The sequence below is a fragment of the Stenella coeruleoalba genome (genome assembly GCF_951394435.1).
Source record: "Stenella coeruleoalba genome assembly, chromosome: 10".
Taxonomy (NCBI): Eukaryota; Metazoa; Chordata; class Mammalia; order Artiodactyla; family Delphinidae; genus Stenella; species Stenella coeruleoalba.
Window position 1 is genome coordinate 22,879,520 of NC_137156.1, and position 22,727 is coordinate 22,902,246.

Sequence of the window (22,727 nt, forward strand, 5' to 3'; positions counted from 1 at the left end):
CAGACAACATGCCTGGTACCTGGGGGATGAGTAGACCAGCTGGTAAAGATGATCTGGGTGAGGCCCAGATAGCATCCATTACAGTGGGTCCATTTTGGATGTGTTGGACTTGAGGTGGCAAAGAAATAAGGTATTGGCACACGACTAGAGGGAAATTGGCAATACAAGATAGGAGTTCATGTCGATGAACAGGACTGGTTATGGAGGTATTGGAGTGGGAGACTCTGCACACAGGTGATAGTTTCGTCAAGAAGGAGTGAGCCCGGGGCTTCCCTGGTGGTCCAGTGGTTAAGACTCCGTGCTCCCAATGCAGGGGCCCTGGGTTCAATCCCTGGTCAGGGAGCTAGAGCCCGCATGCCGCAACTAAAGAGCCTGCATGCCACAAGGAAGATCCCACACGGCAGCAACGAAGATCCTGTGTGCTGCAAGTAGGACCAGGCGCAGCCAAATAAATAAATATTTAAAAGAAGAAGAAGAAGAAGAAAGAGCTCTTTGAGGGCCATGGATAGAGAGAGGGGAGCAAGCCTTTGGAAAGTAAGTTGGTTACAGCCTAGTGGGAAGGTGGGAGGGAGAAGAGGAACCAATCAGTAAAGCAAAGCAGAGACCGGTAGAGAAGCATGTCCGTGTGGTAGTTGATCTTATATTAAGACTGGAAGTCAAGGAAAGAAGTTGAAGGAGAATGAGTATGGAGAAAAAGGTGAGGTGTTTTTGACTTTAGTCAGCTGGGAGGTTGTTGGTGGTCTTTGAGGGAACAATTTCACAGCAGGACGAGGTTAGAAACCATGTGGTCGAGGCTAGTAACGCTTTCCACATTTAATGTCATTCCATCTGACTAACTCAACTCGTCTAGGGTACTTTCTCCTTCAGTTTCTATGCTGCTCATTCTTGCTCCTCCTAAGGTCACTCTATGTTCTGGTTATCTAATGTTGCCTAAAAGATTACCCCAAGACTTAGCGGGCATGACACTCTTTGTTACCTTTATGGGCTCTGTGGATCAGGAGTTTGGATGGAGTGCAGTGGGGGTGGAGATGGCTTGCCTCTGCTCCATGATGTCTGGGGTCGAAGCTGGAAGACTCGAAAGCTGGAGACTGGAACCATCCGTCTGCAGGATCCTTCATTCACACGTCTGGCAGTGGATGCTGGCTATTGGCTGGGGGCCTCGGTTCCTCTCCCTTGGTCTAGATTGGGCCTCTCTTGCATGGTGTCTGGGTTACTGAGAAAGAGAACCAGGCATGAACTATATACTTTTTATGACTTCACTTTTTTATGATCTACATTGCTTTCCCCCTACTCCATTGGTCACAGCAGTCACAGCCCCAGCCAGATTCAAGGGGAAGGAACATGATCCCACCCTGGCGTGTCAGTCATGGGATAAGAAGAGTATCGGAGGAGGATACCCATCTTTGGAAAATATAGCCTTTCATCCTCTGTCAGAACTCTCCATTTGCTTCTTATGAGTGGCCCCATTTATTCAACAGTCATCAGTAATAACAGCAACTGGAGGAACTTCCTGAGGGCAGGGGACTGGCCTGTTACGATTGTCTTCTTTATCTTTATATCCTGAACATTTTGAGCAGTGATAGGCTCACAATAGATTCCTGTGGAAGGAAGAACTCCTTTTAAGTCTATTTTTCTCAGACACTGCATCATTTGAGCCTAAACTAGCTATCACGACCATTTCACAGTTGAAGAAACTACGGGGCTTAGAGGGGTAAGTGGGCTACCCTTCAGATGACTAGGCTAGCAAGAGCTCAGCTGTGACATGAACCCAGGTCTTCTGGGTTGAAGTTACTTTTATTAAGAACTTGATGCCTCCAAACAGCAGGACTGCTCCTTCAGTGCCCCTGTCTCCTCCATCCTCACAGTAGCCCAGGGCCAACTACGGGGCAACAGATAGTGATCCCTCAGCTGCTGACTGACCAGTCCTGCACTTGATACACTGATCTAACATGGTGATTTAATATCATTATTTAATATGATTTTGCATCTCTTTTCTCAAGAGAGCAGGAGAGGGCTAGGGCACAGACTCTGGTGCTGCGCTCAGCTTCCGGGCTGGGTAGAAGGCCAGGACGAAGTTGGTCCTCATCTCTCTGAGTGGGCAGCACCCATGTCAGGAGTGTGGGGTGAGAGGAGATGCCAAGAAGAGTTCTGTTGGGGCAATCAGATGGTGATCTGAGGGAACCACATGGGAAGAGGGGGGAAAAGCCTAGAAGGGAAGTGGTTGAGGTAGTTCCTGTAGGTTCAGCTCAGAGGGGAGTGGGGAGCCAATTTCCGCCCCCTCCCCAACTCACATCCCAGCCCTAAAAATGCTTCACAGCCTCAGGAGGAAATCCTGGCCAAGTATCCAGTGTGGGTGGCAGGGGTGCTTATCTAGATCAGGAGTGGGTGGGAGGACATCTTAGAACTTATATCAGGCCCCAATTTTCCAAATCCTGCCTGTGCCCTGCCACCTCTGCCCCCGAAAACCAATTTTTGACTTTATCTCTTTAGAAATGTCCCCAGGCTAGCAGTTTATTTCTCAGAGGTTGCAGATCAGGAAGGACCTTCAGAAAACACAATTTCCACTTCCACTGTGGGGCAGAAAGCATAGGGCAGCCTAACCCCTCGATGCCCGTGAAGTAACAAAGGACCAACTACTCTGTGTTGTAGGACTACTGGCCTTACCAGGTCCCCGCTCTCCCCCACCAGCCCCGAAGGGACCTCTTAGACTCCTTCTCTCTCTGGTTTCTCCCCATCCTGCTCCCCTTTGCTAAAATGCTTACCTCCCCTGCTCAGGCCCTTTGAAAGTAGCTCACTATGACTTTTCATATCACCCCCAACTCTTCAGCCTCACCTTCATGGACCTTGGCGGCCCAGCTTCAACTGTATCATTCGTGAGTCACCCCTGCTCTTTTGTTCTAGCCCCATCAACATGCCTGTGCTCTCCCCCACGTAGGGATTACTCACCGCTTAAGTCACCAGTCCCTCTGGAATGTGCCCCCTCCTCCATGACACCCATTCTCCCCACATCCTTTATTATTTTGTTTAAACTAACAATGTTTTTTTTCCCCTCCAATGATTGAAATAACGTGTGTTTGTTGTGGAAAATCTGTGAAATGCAAAATGTATACAAACAAAAGCAAATAAAAAGTACCCAAAATTCCACAATCCCAGTGTAGCTAACGTTACCATCCCAGCGGATTTCCTTCCCGTATTCTCATCAGAACTCCTTCCTGCTTCAGGCCTCCATGCATGCTTATTATTCCTTTTTATTATTCCTTATTATTCCTAAAAGTCTCTCCCTCTGTCCCCCTCTCTTTCTCTCTTCCCTTCCTAGTTCTGTGAGTCAATCAACTCACCCTTATTATCATAAAGGCCACTCTCTCAGTTAGGTCTCCCTATTACACATTCACAATACCCCATACTTTTCCTTGTGGCACTTACCACAACTAGAAATAAACCATAATTTTTGTCCTCGTGTGTTTAACGTCTGTCTTGGCCACTTGACTTGATGTAAGGTCCATGACTGGTTTTCTTGTTTATTCAGATGACCCTAGCATCCACCACAGTGCTCTGGATACAGAAAAAACACAATACATGGCACAAAGATGCCTTCTTGAATAACTGTGTGTCTGTTCTCTCTGCACTTCAAAATAGTCAATTTCACAGATACAGTGAATCAATTACCATATGCCTGACCTGGTTCCAGGTACAGGATACCCAGTTCTTGCCCTCAAGGAGCACTTAGCCTTCTGAAGGAGACAGACCAGTAAATGCAACATTTGAGTACATCTTTAAGTATATGATGATCAATGGTATTGAGTAACACATAGAGGAAGGGTCCTTAAACCTTGGGGGGAGGTGACACCATGGTTTTATTTTGTCCTTAGTAATGCATTTACTTTGTAGAATCAGAGGATAGTAGAATTGAGTGGTATCATAAGATCAACAGGCTTTATCTCGTCCTACAAGATGAGGAAATGAAAGCAGTGAAGGGCAGTAAAGTGACTTGGCCAAAGCCGCCGGGTAGTTGACTGGTGGTTGATTGGGAGTTAGACCTCGATCTTGAGATTCCCAGCCCAGTGCTCTTTTCCACTGTGCCTTGGGGGCCTCTGGAGCACCCCCTTCCTTCATCAGCCCCCAAGTCCCATTGATTTTCCCTTGTAAAGATCTCTCCAGTCTTTCCACTTTCCCTCACCTCCCTGTCACCACGCTCCAAGTCTCCATCACCTCCAGCCTGCGTGCCTACCCCACCTCTTACCTTATCTCACTGCCTCCAGTCTTGCCCTGGTCAGATCCCTTCTCCGAGTTTCAGCCAGAGTGAGCCTTCCCAGATCTGAGTGTGAGCATGTCTATCCCTTGCTTAAAGCCCCAGAGGCTTGCCACCAAGCTTTTAGGAATATGTTCAAAAATCTTCTGTTTTTCTCTTCCATTTTACTGAAATATAATTGACATACAGCACTGTGTAAGTTTAAGGTGTACGACATAATGATTTGACATATGTACGACATGAAATGATTACAATAGGTTTAGTGAATATCCATCATCTCATATAGATACATTAAAGAAATGGAGAAAAATATTTTTCCTTGTGATGAGAACTCTTAGGACTTACTCTCTAACAGCTTTCATATATAATGTACCATAGTGTTAACTGTATTTATCATGCTGTACATTACATCCCTAGAACTTATAACTGGAAGTTTATACCTTTTGACTGCCTTCATCTGATTCCCCCTCCCTCCCGCTCCCTGCCTCTGGTAACTGCAAATCCGATCTTTTTTTTCTATGAGTTTGTTTGTTTGTTTTTGACCTATAACTGACCTATAACACTATGTTAATTCCTGATGCGAAGCATAGTGATTTGATATTTCTATACATTTCAAAATGATCACCATGGTAAGTCTAGTTGTCTTCTGTCACCATACAAAGATATTACATAATTATTAACTATAATCCTCACGCTGCACATTTGTACCTGTGACTCATTTATTTTATAACTGAAAGTTTGTACTTTTCGTACCTCTTGGTCTCTGTCACCTATTCCTCTTATTCTCCCACCCACCTCCCCTCTGGCACCTGCTTGTTCTCTGCGTCTATGACTCTGTTTCTGTTCAGTTCTGTTTGTTCATTTGTTTTGTTTTTTAGATTCCACATATAAGTAAAATCATACAGTATTTGTTTTTCTCTGACTTATTTCACTTAGCATAACATACTCTAGGTCCATCCATGTTGTTGCAAATGGCAAGATTTCATTCTTTTTTATGGCTGAGTAATATTCCATTGTGTGTGTGTGTGTGTGTGTGTGTGTGTGTGTGTGTGTGTGTGTGTGTGTGAGACACATCTTCTTTATCCATTCATCTATTGATGGGCACTTAGGTTACTTCCATATCTTGGCTATTGTAAATAATTTCTGCAATGAACATATGGGTGCATATATCTTTTCAAATTAATGTTTTTGTTTTCTTTGGATAAATTCCCAGAAGTCGGATTGCTGGATCATATAATGGTTCTACTTTTAACTTTCTGAGGAATCCACACTGTTCTCCATAGTGGCTGCACCAATTTATATTCCCATCAACAGAGCACTAGGTTCCCTTTTCTTTACATCTTGGCCAACACTTGCTATTTGTGGTCTTTTTGATAATTGTTATTCTGACAGGTATGTGGTGATTGTGGTTTTGATATGCATTTCCCTGATCAGCAATGTTGAACATCCTTTCACGTGCCCCTTGGCCATCTGTATATCTTCTTTGGAAAAATGTCTATTGGATTCTCTGCCCATTAAAAAAAATTTTTTTTGATGTTGAGTTCAGAATTCTTAATATGGTATATTAACCTGCTCAGGCAACATAACAACATACCACAGACTAGGTGGCTTAAACAACAAAAATTTATTTCTCATAGTCCTAGAGGCTGGAAGCCCAAGATCAAGGTGCCAGCAAGGTAGGTCTAATTCTGAGGCATATTCTCTTGACTTGTAGGTGGCCACCATCTCCCTGTGTGCTCATATGGCCTCTTTCTTCTCTGTGCACACATGGGCAGAGACAGCTCTCTTGTATCTTTTTTTTTTTTTTCGGTACGCGGGCCTCTCACTGCTGTGGCCTCTCCCGTTGTGGAGCACAGGCTCCGGATGTGCAGACTCAGCGGCCATGGCGCACGGGTCCAGCCGCTCCGTGGCATGTGGGATCTTCCCAGACCGGGGCACGAACCCATGTCCCCTGGATCGGCAGGCGGACTCTCAACCACTGCGCCACCAGGGAAGCCCCTCTTGTATCTTTTATAAGGACACCCATCCCATCAGATTAGGGCCCCACCCTTAGGACCTCATTTAACCTTAATTACCTCCTAGAGACCCTATCTTCAAATATAGTCACATTGGGGTTTAGGGCTTCAACATATGAGTTTTGAGGAGCACAATTCAGTCCATAGCATATGGCCTACCAGGTCTTTCTTGATTAGCCCATCTCACCAGCATCCTCTAAGCACCACTCTTCTCTCTGCCCCCATGCTTCTGTAACTTGAATTTCTCTTGGTTCCTCAAACTTGTCCAGATCTCTTGCAAAGCTAACCCCTCCATCACCTTCCTTTCGTCCTCTGCCTGCCCCACTGCTATTGGGTCTTTATAAGAAGAAATCTATCTAGCTTTAGAATAAGCAGATATGGTTTTGCCCCCTTTTGACCCGAGTCCATCGAGGCATCACAGGACCTGTCTTGGACCTCTTTGAGAATCACCTACTCTTTTGAGAACTGAGAACTGAAGATGGTAGAGTGTACAACCCCCTTTGTAAGACAGAAACCAGAATTCAATTCCTGCTTTATTGGTGAGCTTCCTCCTTTTGAATCTATATTTTGGCCTTTCAGTTTCTTCTTAGGGAGACCCACTGGACTCATTTCTTGAGGGACATGGCTCTCCCTTGCCTGTTAAGCAATAAACTCAGCTTCCCCTCCCCCAGCCCTGATGTCTTTCTATTTTGGTTTGTCACTTGCAAGTCTCGGTTTAAAGGTCTGTCTCTAAGGGAGGTCTTCCCTGATACCCCATCCTGTGTTTAGTTCTCTGGCTCTGCATTCCTATGGTAGCCTGTACTCTCCCTTTTTTAAGAGTTACCACCTCGTTTCTATGTTTCATGTCTGTCCTTCTGAGCTCTGTAGGGCAGGAGGCATCTCCATCTGGTTGGTTGTGGTATCCCGAGGGCTAGTACGGTGCCTGACACCTAGTAGGATATCAGCAAATATTAGCTTTTATTAGTAGATGCTCCATAAGTATCCACTGGCCTGCATTGTCCTCAAAGAGTTTCTCAGATAGTGTATGCATTTTGTTTTCTAAAGTGGACTAAAATTTCTCAGAAGAATCCTCTTTTCCTTTCTTTAAATCTCCCACACTATGACCATTATGGGTTTCTTCATCCAAGAAACATTTCATCAATGATTATTAATTGATCTCCCTACAATAACTTTCCCAACAGGCATAATATTTGAAGAAATAAGAAAATTTAAACAATATGTTATATAGCAGAACCATCTATTATGAATTTATTGTAACAATAATCTATTGAGAATTAACAAGGAATAAAGGAATTCTTCTCTTCCTCCTCTGCGTAGTCAGGACTTTGCGTCCTTGAAGTTGTGGGTTTCCTGACCATTGAGCGGTTTGGCATTTTTGTGTGTTTTAGAAAGAAAAGTAAGAATCAGACTGGGTGGGGGTTTATAGGAAGCCCACACCAACATAGGCCTTGGTTTTGGAAGGTGCTGGATGTCTGGTCTGAAAGGGAAAGATGAAGAGGCAGGCAGTAACCTACCTCTTGGATGGTGCTTGGACCTCTGGGGACTCAGAGAAAAAAGAGGGGATCCAGTTTCTCCAGGACATGTGGAGAGCTGGGCCTTTTCAAGAGCAGCCTCTCGGACGGTATTGGCTGCCGGCATCCGTGAGAACTGCGCCCAGGTGCTCTGTACTGGGTATTTTCAGAACTTCAACAACTGCCCCCAGGTAAGGCCAGATCAAGACTATAGAGAAAAACAGAAAATGTTATGTTGCCCCCCCAGCGTAATTAAAAATAAAAGAACTACATGAAACCAAAAACAGCTTTAAGGATGTACTATAGATTTGTGATTTTTCCTAGATGCCTGATTACTTTGACTCCCTCCTGCTCTCTCCATCTCCTCCTCCTCTTTCTTCTTCTTCTTAAACATCAAATTTCCAAAGTTGATGCTTTTTTCCCTCTCTCCTAGCTTTGCTGATGCTATGCTTGGGCGATTAGGAATTGTTCAGGCCAGCCTAGTGGTCTGTTTCTGTTGGACCCCCGAGGTCTGGATGAGGAGCAAGGCAATGCTGACCAGGTGGCCAGAGGAGCAGACGCTCATCTGTTTCCTCAGGATTGCAGAAGCCTCGACTTCCTTGTTTGATCCAAGGGAGGGAGTCTGAAAACTGTCAGACACTAGAATACCATCAGTGATGGGCAGGGTGGAAGCCAGATTTGATACGAGTGAGTCCGTACAGAAACAGGACATTACATGTGCCCCAAGAGCTGTGGATCAATTCATTCATATCTATTACATATATACAGATATACATGCTTATTTACACATAAATGTTTCTAGATAGACAGAGAAGGAACTAGTAACAATTATGGCTTCTGGGAAATAGGGTGGGGTCTACTTTTTTTTTTTTTGAGACAGTTTTTTTTTAAACATTGAACAAATGTTACTTTTACAATAAAAATGTACTTCAAAAATTAAAATGACTCATCAGATTGCTAATATCTACCAATTTCAAACTACAGGACAGCTGGAGACTCTGCTTTCCAGGAGGGAGATCTTGTGACCCAGGCCTGGGTTGTGAAGGGGGATTAGTGATGCCTTCCAGCTGTGGCATGTCCATTAGGCAGCTGGAGAGGTAGCTAAATATAGACTAGCCTGCGAAGTGTGCCAAGATGAATCAGGGCTGGAGCTAGAACACTCCTTCACTGCGTCCATGAGCACGCACATCTTACCTAAGTCCCAGGCACTGAGAGTGTAGGAGTGAACAAAGCAGATGGGGCTCCTTGGCCCCTGGATTTGGAGTCTAATCACAACCACAATCAAGATATGGAACAGGTCTACTGCCCCCAAGACTCCCCTGTGCTATTCCTCTGTAGTCACATCTTCCCGCCCGCCCCACCCCCCACCAAACCTCTTGCTATTTTGATCTATTCTCTGTCACTTTAGCCTTGTCTTTTTAAAATGTCACATAAATGGAATCATATAGCATGTAACCTTTTTGAGACCAGATTTTTTCACTCAGCACAATGCCTTTGAGATTCACCTCAGCTGTTGCATGAATAATTTCTTTCTTTTTGTTTTTGGATTGTGTGCCATGGCACGGATAAGCCAAGTAATGCATTTACCCATTTTAACTAGTTTTTGGTAATTACAAATGTAGGCGGCTAATGAGCATACAGTGTATAGGTTTTTGTGTGAACATGTTTTTATTTCTCTCAGGTAAATACCTAGGGGATTATTCACTTGTGCAGTAAGTGTATTAACTTTATAAGAAATTGCCAGACTATGTTCCAGAGGATGATTTTGAATTCCACCAGTAATGAATGAGAGCTCTTGTTGCTGCCTTTTTGCCAACGCTTGGTAGCACTGTCAATATTAACAAATTTTTTTTGCTACTCTAACAGATTTGTAGTGGTAATTCGTCCTGTTTTTTTTTAAATTACATTTACTTAAAAAAAATAAATTTATTTATTTACTTATGGCTACGTTGGGTCTTCGTTGCTGCTCGCCGGGCTTTCTCTAGTTGCGGCAAGCGGGGGCTACTCTTTGTTGCGGTGCGCAGGCTTCTCATTGCGGTGGCTTCTCTTTGCTATGGAACACGGTCTCTAGGCACTCGGGCTTCAGTAGTTGCGCACGCGGGCTCAGTAGTTGTGACTCGCGGGCTCTAAAGCGCAGTCTCAGTAGTTGCGGTGCATTGGCTTAGTTGCTCCGTGGCATGTGTGATTTTCCTGGACCAGGGCTCGAACCCGTGTGCCCTGCATTGGCAGGCAGATTCTTAACCACTGCGCCACCAAGGAAGTCCCTTATCCTGGTTTTAATTTGCATTTCCTTAATGGCCAATAACGTTGAACAACTTTTTATATGCTTATTTGCTTTCCTTTTATCCTCTTTGGTGAAGTGTCCCTTCAAGTCTTTTGCCTACTTTTTAAATTGGGTTGTCTGTTTACTTGCTGTTGAGTTTTGAGAGTTCTTTATATATTCTGGATACATATCCATTGTTGAATACATAACTTGCAAATATTTTCTCCCACTCGGTACCTTGTCTTTTCATTCTCTTAATAGGATCTTTGGCACAGTAAATATTTTTATTTTGATGAAGAATATTTCTTTTTATTACTCATTTTTATTGAGATATAAATGACATATAGCAAAGTGTACAAATCTTAAGTGTACAGCTTGATAAATTTTTGCATTTGTATTCACCCATTTAACCACCATCCAGATCGAGATAGTATCACCCCAGAAGGTTCCTTTAAACATCTATCTAGTCAATATGCAAAACCCCTTTCTTGCCCGCCTCTGAAATAACCGCTATTCTGACTTCTATCACCACAGATAATTTTGTCTAGAAGGTTTCTAATGACTGTGCTCCAAGTTTTGTGACCTACCTGGTTTTGTCTTGGAAATTAGAAGCCTCCCAAACCCCACCTTGGGGAGAGACTCCAACGCCCCTCACCAGATGTGATGCAGAAGTTGGTGAGCAAAGCTGGGCTTCTTAGCGTCTTGCCTCTGGCATACCAGCAAACCAGTCTTCACAGCAGAGTCCAAAAACCTGGTAGAAAAGGGTAGACAAGGCTTAGGCATCCTAAAGCTCCCGTGAAGTGGCAAGGGTACTGTCCCAGGAATCAAAAGGCATGGGTTCAGCTCCCCCTACCCCTGACATTTACTGCATGTCCTTGAACAAACTACATAAGCTTCCTGTGCCTCAGCTACCTCATCTGTAAAATGGGAACAGTAATATCTACCATGGTTATCAGGCCTGTTCACCAATATTTGAGTCTCTCTTTCCTTCCAGATACCTAGGAAGATTGTACTTCGCCACCTCGTTTAACTCCTACCAATTAACCCAGGAATGGCTATGTGACTTATTTTGACCAATTAAAACGTGTCTCTTCTACATGGAAGTGTTAAAAGCCAGTGTGTGCTGTGCTTTTTCACATTCTCTCTTTCTTCTACTATGGCAAATGGCGACGTTCTAGGTAGTGACTGCTCTGTCAACCTAGGTCCTGAGGTTAGGACAATGATGGCTCAGAGCAGAGCCTCAGTCAACCCACCATTGATAAGTGGCAGGAGTAATAAATCAATCTTTGCTGCATAAAGCCCCTGAGCTTTTGAGGCTGTTTGTTACAGAAGCATAACCCAGCTTGCTTGGATGATATACCGTACTATAAGCTTGTTACTAAGATTATATGAAATAATATGTATGGAACTTCTGGACACACAATAAGGATTGATTTCCTGCCTTTCAAAATCTCCTTCTTTTTCTTCTGAACCCAGGGGTACTCTAACCACCTAAAACCCTTGAGGCAAGAGAACAGACCACCACCACTCAAGCACAAAAGAAGGATGAGAGGAAAAGGATACAAAGCAACAAAGGGTATAGAAATACGACACAGAGCAAGGAAGAGAAACAAAGTGTTAAGGAAGGAGAGAAAAAAGCGTAAGAGCAGGGAAAAGAGAGAGGTACAGAGGATGCCTGAGACACAGACAGAGGTGATTCTGAGGAAAACAATGGCTGAGGCAAATGGAAACTGTATCTGTTTTGAGATGCTCATCCCAATCCCAGGCAAACAACATCATCTGTTAAAGTAGCTGAAGAGGGCTTCCCTGGTGGCACAGTGGTTGAGAGTCTGCCTGCAGATGCAGGGGACGCGGGTTCCTGCCCCGGTCCGGGAGGATCCCACACGCCGCGGAGCGGCTGGGCCCGTGAGCCATGGCCGCTGAGCCTGTGTGTCCGGAGCCTGTGCTCCGCAACGGGAGAGGCCACAACAGTGAGAGGCCCACATACCGCAAAAAAAAAAAAAAAAAAAGTAGCTGAACAGGGAATTCCCTGGAGGTCCAGTGGTTAGGACTCCACGCTCTCACTGCCAAGGGCCCGGGTTTAATCCCCCGTCAGGGAACTAAGATCCCACAAGCTGCGCGGCGTGGCCAAAACAAGCTAGGGCTCTATTAGTTCCTGGTCATCCACTCATCAGTTTTTCCACTCAACCATTACAGATCACCTACTGTGTGCCTGGCACTGTGCTCGTGCTAAGTTTACCGAGATGTGCAAGACCCAGTGCTGGCCTTTCCCTTCAAGGATCCCCCAGTCTGGTGTGAAGCAGTCACCTGAACAGTTAGGATACAATTTGGCCTGATGGAGGTGCCCACAAGGGATATAGGAAAGGGGGAACCAGGTTCTGCTCAGGCGGGGTCAGAAAGCGCTTTCTGGGAGACATGAGTCTAAGGGTCCTGAAGGGTAACTAGGAGTTAGCAAAGGCAGGGTTGGTGAGGGCATGCTGGGCAGAGGGGCAGCAGGAGCCAGCTGGTGGAGGTGAGAAGCGACAGGCAGTTTGGTGTTGCTGGAGCCTTGATGAGAGGCAGTGGGCATCAGGAGAGGCTGGAGAGGGGCTCAAGGGCCTATGACAGGGGTTTGATGTCTTTACCTGGGGGTGGGAGTGGGACTAGGGCAGATTTGGGTGGTTAAGCAGAGAATTGACATGGTTAGATTTTAGCTAAATAGCTCTGCCTGCTGTGTGGACTGTGGGTGGGGGCAGAATCTGTCTTTTTTTGGGGGGGGTGGGGGTGTTGTGCTGCATGGCTTGCAGGATCTTAGTTCCCCGAACTGGGCCCTTGGCAGTAAAAACATGGAGTCCTAACCACTGGACCGCCAGGGAATTCCCAGAATCTCTTTTCACGAGATCTCTTGGGATTGGGCTGAATGCCCAGCCCAGGGCCTGCAGGTGTACAAGATGGCCTTGGGAATAATCATCCCAGCCCAGTCTTAGTGAGTGCTGCCACAAGCCGGGCAGTGTTCTATGTGCTCCAAGTAGAGTAACTACTTCACCCTCCCGAGAACCCTGTGATGAGGATGGTATTCTTATCACCCCCCGCTATGACCACGAGGTGACTGGGCACAGAGAGGTTAACTTATGTGTCCCAGCTGCACATTCCAGTGCAGGCTGCCTGGCTCCAGGATCAGCCTGTAATCACTCTCCATCTTGCCTCCTCCGGGTCCACTGTCCTCTGGAAGGCTCTCACAGAGGCAGAATATTGTATTGGCATCCTGCTTCAAGTTTATGAAATCTTTCACATGAATGACCTCATTCCACCATGCAACAGTAGCTTCTGTGAGTAGGTATTATTACTCATAGCTAAGAAAACCAACCAAAGTGATTTGTTAAAGGTTAGGATTTAGGTGGCAGAGACCCAGACTTGTGTCTTCTGACCCCGAGTCTAGTGTCGGGTCTCACGTTGTCAGTTGATGCCGCGGTCAGCCTCCCGGTCAGCCTCCCGGTCAACATGCCATGTGGTTCAAAGGCCAGGGCATTTTCCACTCCTACACAACTGCCTCCTGTCGAGGAAAATGTTTTTCTGAACTGGGTAAGAGAGTCATAGAGAAGTGTGTTGCTGGCATCAATTCCCTCTGATTGGGCAATGGCTTCCGCCATCTGGACCAGGTGACGTCAGCCGTCTGGATTTCCGCCAGTGTTCTCCCACCCAGGAAACTGACTTCCGGCCAGGCTCCCAGCCGTCTCTGGCCTCCTCGAAAGGCAGACTTTTCAGTTTGCAAGGTGAGAGACTTTAAATTAGATCTCAGGGAGGGTTTTGCTATAGGGAAGGAGGTAAAAATGGGGAAGAGGAGTTCAGAGGACACTGGCTAGGAATGAGCAGGAGCCCCTCTGTGTGGGGTCTGGTGTCTTTCTTGGAGCAAGATGGAGAGGATCCAGGGCTATGACTGGGAGATTTTTTTTTGCTTCTTTTTTTGTTATAGTCACTAGTTTGTTGTAGTTTTTAGATTTCACATGTGATATCGTACAGTATTTGTCTTTCTCTGTCTGACTTATTTCACTTAGCATAATGCTCTCCAAGTCCATCCATGTTGCTGTAAATGGCAAAATTTCACTCTTTTTATGCCTGAGTAATATTCCATTGCATATATATATACCATATCTTCTTTATCCATTCATCTGTTGATGGACACTTAGGTTGCTTCCATATCTTGGCATCTTTTCACTTTCTTTCTTTTTTTAAATATTTACTTGTTTATTTATTTATTTGGCTATGTTGCAGCACGCGGGATCTTTGCTGCCATGTGTGGGATCTTCATTGCAGCATGTGGGATCTTTAGTTGTGGCATGTGGGATCTTTAGTTGCGGCATGCAGGATCTAGGTCCCTGACCAGGGATTGAACCTGGGCCCCCTGAAATGGGACCATGGAGTCTCAACCACTGGACCACGAGGGAGGTCCCTCTTTTCACTTTCTTGATGGTGTCCTTCAAAGCACAAAAGTTTTAAATTTTGATGAAGTCCAATTTATCTATTTTTTCTTTTGTTACTTGTGCATTTGGTTTCATAGCCAAGAAACCATTACCTAATCCACAGTCACAAAGATTTGAGCCTGTTTTCTTCCAGGAACTGAATAGATTTGCTTTCACATGTAGGTCTTTCATCCATTCTGAGTTAATTTTCTTATATGGTGTGAGATAGGAATCCAACTTCATTCTTTTGCATGTGGATATCCAGTTGTCCCAGCATTAGTATGCCTTTGTGTTTTGTTTTGTTTTGTTTGGCCGAGCTGCGTGGCTTGTGGGATCTTAATTCCCTGACCAGGGATTGAATCTGGGCCCTCGGCAGTGAGAGCACAGAGTCCTAACCACTGGACGGCCAGGGAATTCCCACTATGCCTTTTTACAGTTGAATAAATTGCAAGGTCCGTGAGAAAAAGGACAGTGCCTGGTTTTGGCCACCATTGTCTCCTCAGGATTCACTTAACCCCATACCTGATACATACAAGATGCTCAATAAATAATAGGCTGAGTGAATAAATATATGAGTGATGGAATCTCAGAGAGGTTAAATAACTTGTATAGGTCAGTCAGCTGGAAAGTGGCCACACATTGTTCAAACCCAAGGCTTTTCATTCATTTCAAATGAAGCGATTTCGTGTGTCTAAATTTCTGAAACTTTCTCAGGTTACCAAAAGCTCTTTATCACAAGAAACCAGATTTTCTCAAAGTTTCCTTTGCCGCCTCTCCCTGTAGCATTCCAATAATTCCACTGTTTGTGAGCAGCCAAACTTCTCAAATCTAGCAAGTCTCATGTCCCTTCTGCCTCTGCCTCCCTTCCCCCAGCCACAGAACCAAAGACTCCACTTCCTTCTACAGTCGTTTTTCTAGATATCTAACTACAGCCTCCTGCTGCACAATGTTAACATAAATCCTCATGAGTGATTGGTTAACTGTATATTATGGGACCTGGACCTGCTTTGATGTGGGAGGCATGTTGGGTGCGCGGGAAGCTTTGAGTGCTCTGGACTGTGTGGAGCACAGCCTTAGGGAAGCCCAGTGTGCTTGCTCTGGTCCTGACATGGCGCCCCCTTTGTGGAATGTGGCTTCTGATTCTGGGTGTAGCTTGCCGTCTTAGAGGAGAATGAAGCCAGGCGGCATAAGCACCAGTTATGGAACATTTAGATGGACTCACATCTTTTGGGATGGGGACAAGGGAGAGCCCTAAAGAGAGAGAAAGAGCTGTGCCCTTCAAAGTTTCCGAAGTTTAGCTCTAAACTGGGATGAGAGTTGGGTTGAATTACCAGCCCCCACCCTGACAGTGCTGGGTTTGAGCTCCCCCTGTTGGACCCTTTGAAAAATAATTATTTGAACTAGTACAGGAAAAATTAAGACAAAGATGGGGGGGGCAAAAGAACGAACATTTATCGAGACTTGCTATATATTAAGCATTTTACTTAGGCATTTCATTTCACCCTCAAAGCAATCCTACAGGTAGGTTTTATCAATCCTAATTTGCAGAGTTGGAAGCTGAAACTTGCCCAACATCACACAAGGATTCGAACCCAGAGGTCTCCTGAATCCCTAAAGTCATACTCTTTCCAGGGCTCTGAGCCAAGGGAGCCAGTGGGTAGAAATGGCACGTGAGGGCCCCTCTCTGCCTTCATTTCACTTTGTCAGGACATCTTAGGGGCCCAGAGACGCTCTGGGAATCCTCCTGAATTGGTGGTATGCTGGAGCCAGCTCAGACTGGCTAGTGAGAGTAATTGTTAAATATTTAGGAATTTTCCAAGCTGGTTGTGAAACTGTTGGTAGTTGGAAATCAGTCATGGTAGGAGGAAGCGTTTACACTGTGGAAACTGGTAACCCCTACAAATCAGGGATGTCCCCCCTACCCCAAGCCCGCCATAGGATTCACCAGCACACCACTGTAACCGACCTCTCCTCTCCCTAACAGAGCATTAACTTTGAGGCAGACTGAGGGCTGAGGACAACAGGGTCTACCCTCAGTGGTCATAAATTTCAGCGGCAGACTGAGGAAGGATTGAGGATGGGTTGGGAAATGAGGAAGTGTGGGCTCATGGGAGAGAGAAATGAGGCTGTAGAATATTGGTTATTCACATGTGGGCAAAGTACCACTTTTTTTTTTAACTGAAACTGTAACTTTACTTTTATTTATTTATTTTTTATTCATTATACTTTTAAAAAATGAAGTATAATTGACTTACAACATGAAATTAATTTCAGGTGAACCAACATAGGGATTCAATATTTTTTTTTTTTTTGCGGTACACGGGCCTCTCACTGTTGTGGCCTCTCCCATTATGGAGCAAAGACTCTGGATGCGCAGGCTCAGCGGTCATGGCTCACGGGTCCAGCCGCTCCGCAGCATGTGGGATCCCTCCGGATCGGGGCACGAACCCGCGTCCCCTGCATCGGCAGGCGGACTCTCAACCACTGCGCCACCAGGGAAGCCCGGGATTCAATATTTTTATACATTACAAAATAATCACCACAAAGTACCACTGTTTATAGTCACATGGATTTGGGGGGAAGGGTTGTAGTTTGTCATTAAGAGTCGTTTTCTTTCAGAGCAGTGGAAGAGGAGATCTATTTCATCCAGAAACTAGAAAAGTGCCCTGGATTGAGAGTGGAGGGCTCTACACAACACAGAGGAGGGGAGATCTCTTCTGTGGAAGGAAAGATGACTTTGAGCCTTGAGATGAGGCCTTGGGTAGGATGCAATTGATGGACTATATTCCTGACCATGAGACTACAGTGGGATCATTTTGCCTGCCCAGCAGTGACCTTCCTCTGGCAGGCCCCCCAGATTACCAGGGTTACAGAGATCTGTGATGAGCAGAATATCACTAAGCACCAGGGAACTGTATCTCCAGCGCCCGCTCTGGGTGCTTTGGGCTTCTATTTGAGGACTCTCTCTTTGTGAGGGCTGGAGTCAGGGGACTTCCTCAGCTGGTTCAGATGCTGCAAAGAAACAGCCACCTCCTGTAATAAGATGAGGTACATCCTCTGAGGGGAGGCAGTGGAAGGGAGCATCTCCATGGGGAGAGGAAGGGACTTCCCAGCCCTGCCACATCCCAGAGGTCCCCTTGTCCCTGTCCCTTTATATGCTTATGAACAACCACAGCTGAAGTCATCAGCACTGCAGAGAACTGAAACAATTAAATAGGACTCCCCTAAAGGCTTAGAGTTAAGTAAGAGAAGGGAAAGCAAAGAACTGAGCAGAAGGTAACCCGATAATCTGGTTGACAAGACAGATGCAGCTGATTTATCTTCAGTCCACAGCCGATGGCAGGGATTGCTCCTTCCTGGCTCCTGACTTGCTGCCTCCCTCTCAAAGACATTCCCTGAGTCTTGAGAGAAACATGGAAGTTCCCACCCCTGCCTGCTCAAGTCTCCCTTTCTGCGTTCCACGTCCCACCCTGAGGCCCCCCTCACCTATGCCTGCCTGATGCCAGAATGTCTATCTCTTTTAGAGACCACGTTACTGCCAGGTGTGTGACCTGATCCTACAGAGCACAGAAAGCACGGTCTCCAGGTAATCCCCACATAGCCGGGGTGGAGTGAGGGTGTAGTCATTCCTTCCAGGTGTTGTTGACTCTCTTGAGGTCCAACCCAAGACTAGAGATTGTGGTCAAAGGGACACCCAGATTGGATGGGTGTGCACGGGGCAAGAGCTGTGAGACTGATGTGACAGTGAGGATTAATTAGTCCTTTCTGCAGGAAAGACTTCCACCTGCTGGTACAGCTCCCAGGCAAGGCGGGCCTGGGCAGACCTCACTGGCAAGGTGGACACCGGAAAGGATGTGCATTGGGAGGGAGACTACTAGTTTCTGTTAAGGAGAGGTTGGCACCCATGGAAACTGACAGTCAGCAAACTATTGGCTGGTGCACCACCTTCCCTAACCTCTGAGAGAGCCTGCTCCCACCGCTTGTTCACATCCGTTCATTCAACAAATATTTACTAAGTTTCTCTTAGGTGCCCGGTGCTACTGGATAGAGCAGGAACAGGACAGCCATCTCGCCCCCATGGAGGTCACAGGACAGAGGGATGAAAGACAGTAAACAAGTAATTAAAGGGAGACAGGTGTTATGAAGGAAAAGTCCAGGAAAAGTATAATGAGGTACCTAATTAAGTCTGGGGCGACAAGGGATGCCTACTGAAGAGGATATCATTTAAGATATACCTGAGGAATTAGTAGGACTGAAAATGGAAGCTCCATGAGGGCAGGGACCATGCCTGGCTTGTGTACTAGTGCCCGTGTCTGGCATGGAATAGGCATGGATAGCTTTGGTTGAGAGGATGAAGGAATCTAACTGAATAAAGGGAGTTTGTGTGTGTGTGTGTGTGTGTGTGTGTGTGTGTGTGTGTGTGTGTCTATGTGTAGTTAACCCTGCTTTAGCTCAGCTTAGTAAACAGCTTTTATAAAACTGCTGACGCTCTGTCTGATTAATGATAGGTCAGAGAGGGATACTAAGGAGATGTGCACCATTAGAGGCAACTTAGTAATAGAACAAGCCCTGACATAGATTCCTTGCCACTTGAGTTTGAACCCTGAGTCTACCACTTACTAGCTATGACAACATGAGCTAGTTGCCCGCCACTCTGGTGCCTTGTTTTATGTAAGTTCTATCTTCCAGCATTGTGAGGATAAAAGACAATGTATATGAATTGGAATGTTATAGTATATTATAACATTAATACTATATAACTGTTGCTATAGTATAACTATTATAGATATTATACTATAGATCATATATAGTATATTATATATTTTATAGTATATATTTTATATATAGTATGGTATAATGACAACTATTAACATAATTAATAACTATAATACTTGGTAGTCACTGTTATTATTTATATATACCAAGCTCATATCCAAAGGGACTTTGACAGTTATGAGACATAAACATGATAAATCTGGATATCGTTAAACAAGAGTAAAATAATAAATCAAGTAGGAAGGGAAGGGAGGATGGGTATGCAGTGCTAGATAATATCTGTGTAGAAAGAGGATGAGCCCTTGGAAGATAGATCAGAAGCCTTTCCTACTGGGGAGGGGCTGCTACGCTAGGCATGCTGGCTGCTTCACCAACCTCCCTCCCCACAAGACAATCTTGTTTCAGGGAGTTCAGAATTTTTCAACCTCCAAGGCACATTTGTAGCAAGTTTTGGGTGAGGGATACTGAAATGAAAGGGAGATTGATGTGTATTCAGCCATTGGCCATGCTTCCAGAAAGGAGAGCAGACCCTTTTGGCCTTTACAGAGATCTTTGTGTAGCTCCAAATTAGATGATACATAAGTACTTTATCCAGATTTTCTGGGACTTTCTTAATCATATTTACGTGGAGAGGCTGCTGCTTCCTGCTATATTCTCTTACCACAAGTTAACCACTGTTCTTACTTTCACTTTGTATCTTACTCTGTGAGAAATTTTTGAGCTGCCTGAAAACATTTCCTGAAATGGTTTCTCAAGTCTCTTTTCAAAAAGCTGCATCTATTGTGGATTAAGAAAGCTGAACTGCCATCAAGACCAAAACACCCACCTTTAATTTACCACAAATTACAATTCCTAAAAACCATTACTTTCCCACAACTCTTCACATTTTCATTGCGGCCATCACCAGTGTTAATGACTGGATTTTTCTTGCGGGGTGGCGGGGAGGCAATTTATGCAAAGAAACAAAGTTTTTTGTTTTGTTTTTGTTTTTCTATTTTGTTTGTTTGGTTTTTGGCCGCACCTCGCAGCATGTGGGATCTTAGTTCCCCAGCCAGGGATTGAACCCGGGTCCCTGGCAGTGAGAGCGCCAAGTCCTAACCACTGGACTGCCAGGAAATTCCCAGAAACCGAGTTTTTAGAACAGTTTTTTTTCTGGCAGGTTTCTGCCTACTCGACCACTTGCTGAGAAACACAAAGCTGCTTTGGCTGGGTGGTCAGCTCTCATCTCCCACCCCCAGCTGGGCAGCACCATTCTTGCCCGTGCCTCAGCAAAACTGTGTGTTCCCACACATCAGGGGTCTTCACCGACAACTGAAGCAGCCGGAATGTCAGATTTGCAGATGCCACACGTTTACTGTGCCGAATATCCATATCGAGGAAACACAAACAAGTAATAAAGCCAAGTGCTGCATTATTGCTTCATCGATTCACTGAAATAATTCTAGACATGATTAGTTGTATTATAGCTACAGAGTTAAGCCCTATTGTTAATTATGTTTTGGGGGGACAACTTAATAGGAACACAATTCAAATGTTGCTCCTTCACTGAGGACAGACAGAACCCATGCAACATAGTGGGCATCTTTGCCTCTTGTGTAAATTCCTCTCCCTTTTCTGTCATTATCATTATGTCATTATTGAATCTTCAGGGAATGACCCTTGTTAGGAAATGATGGAAAAAAAGGCAATGGCTCTATAATCACCAATTACATTGTGACTTCTTGCATGTAAATGCACCCAACTTTCGGTCTCATTTACTTATGATAAAACTGTAAGAGGTCCAACAGCCTTTGTTCAGCTGGATTTCCTGGAAAAGGATCCAAAATAGTGGATGGCCAGATGACTCGCTGTGAAGGGAGCAATGGCTTTCCATTGCTCACGTCAAAGACAAAGCCCTGACTGGAAGAGCTTGGCATTTTTTCGACATTTTTTGCAAAGATGACAAATTTCTTTATATAGGCCTCTGTTTAAACATTGCATGGAAGAAGCTTTGTTGATTGTGTCATGGAGGTCTTTCGCCCTCCAGTGACCTCAGACCCCCCAAGTTGAACTGAGACTGCCCCTTCAGCATCTTTGCTACACGTATGAAACTGCAGCTATTCCATATAAATGCCAGTTGTTGAAATAGGAAATAGGCAAGAGATGTATGTGTTCCTGAGAAGAGGGAGTGAGGTTGCCCTTGAGAGCAGGAGGTTGAGAGCATTACCTAGTAGGTTTTTGAGCAGATGAAAAGGGATGATGTATGAAAAGGACCTAGCCCAGAGTTGCCATATGATCCAGCAATCCCACTGCTGGCCATATATCCAGACAAAACTATAATTTGCAAAGATACATGCACCCTAGTGTTCACAGTGGCACTATTTACAATAGCCAAGACATGGAAACAACCTAAATGTCCATCGACAGAGGAATGGATGAAGACGATGTGGTATATGTACACAATGGAATATTACTCAGCCGTAAGAAAGAATGAAATAATGCCATTTGCAGTAACATGGATGAACCTAGAGATTATCATACTAAGCAAAGTGAGTCAGAAAGAGAAAGACAAAAACCATATGATATCACTTATATTTGGAATCTAAAATATGACACAAATGACTATCTACGAGACAGAAACAGACTCACAGATATAGAGAACAGACTTGTGGTTGCCAGGGGTTGGGGGGAGGGAGAGGGAAGGATTGGGAGTTTGGGATTAGCAGAAGCAAACTATTATATATAGGATGGATAAACAACAAGGTTCTACTGTGTAGCACAAGGAACTATATTCAATATCCTGTGATAAACCAGAATGGAAAAGAATATGAAAAAGAATATATATATATTCAGTTGTATATATATCACTGAATCACATTGCTGTACAGAAGAAATTAACACAAGATTATAAATCAACTATACTTCAATAAAATTTTTTAAAAAAGAGAAAAGGACCTAGCCCAGCACATGGCAGGTATTAAGAACTCAATAAATATAAAATTATTATTATCTACTTAGCAGTTATAGCACTGTTGGCTTCATGTGTCAGCAACACTTCCTGACTTGTTCATTTCTTGCCCTTCTTGGGGTCCTTTTGTTTATCTTAAAAGTCCTTCTCTCCCCTGAAATAATGATTGTCCTCTCCACATCGCATCTAGGGTTAAAGAGCTCGGAGCTGAAGGACCTCAAGTGTAGGTGTAGTAATAGATAGGGATAATGGCTAATTCCCAGGTCTTTTGACTTAAGAACATTCAGGCCCTGGGGACAGGGTTTACCTTTTTCGAAATGGAATCCCGTACTGCATAGTTTCCAGTTACTCCCGTCCGTGGTGTGTCTGGTGGTGGAATTTGATGGAGCATCACAACCACCTCCCTTTCCAAATCGCAGGCCCAGTCGGGATCAGGGACATCAACTCACTGCACACAAGCAGAACTCGTTCATTTGGCACATCCTTAATGATGCCAAAAGCTGTGCTCCAGATGGGCAAGAGCCTGA

General features: G+C 44.8%; 1 long non-coding RNA gene across 2 annotated transcripts in view; it reads right to left on the reverse strand.

Moving 5' to 3' along the window:
* LOC307192143 overlaps window positions 1-22,727 on the reverse strand; it is a 51,810-nt gene that overhangs the window by 2,347 nt on the left and 26,736 nt on the right. Inside the window, exons 2-5 of one of the 2 annotated variants that reach the window (XR_013829988.1) lie at window positions 10,626-10,789; window positions 7,779-7,983; window positions 4,241-4,416; window positions 977-1,213 (exon numbers count right to left, since the gene is read on the reverse strand). This is a non-coding gene — a long non-coding RNA (uncharacterized lncRNA). Of the gene's footprint in view, window positions 1-976; window positions 1,214-3,428; window positions 3,553-4,240; window positions 4,417-7,778; window positions 7,984-10,625; window positions 10,790-22,727 lie in introns of those variants that run through there. The other variant, XR_013829989.1, reaches the window with a different exon arrangement.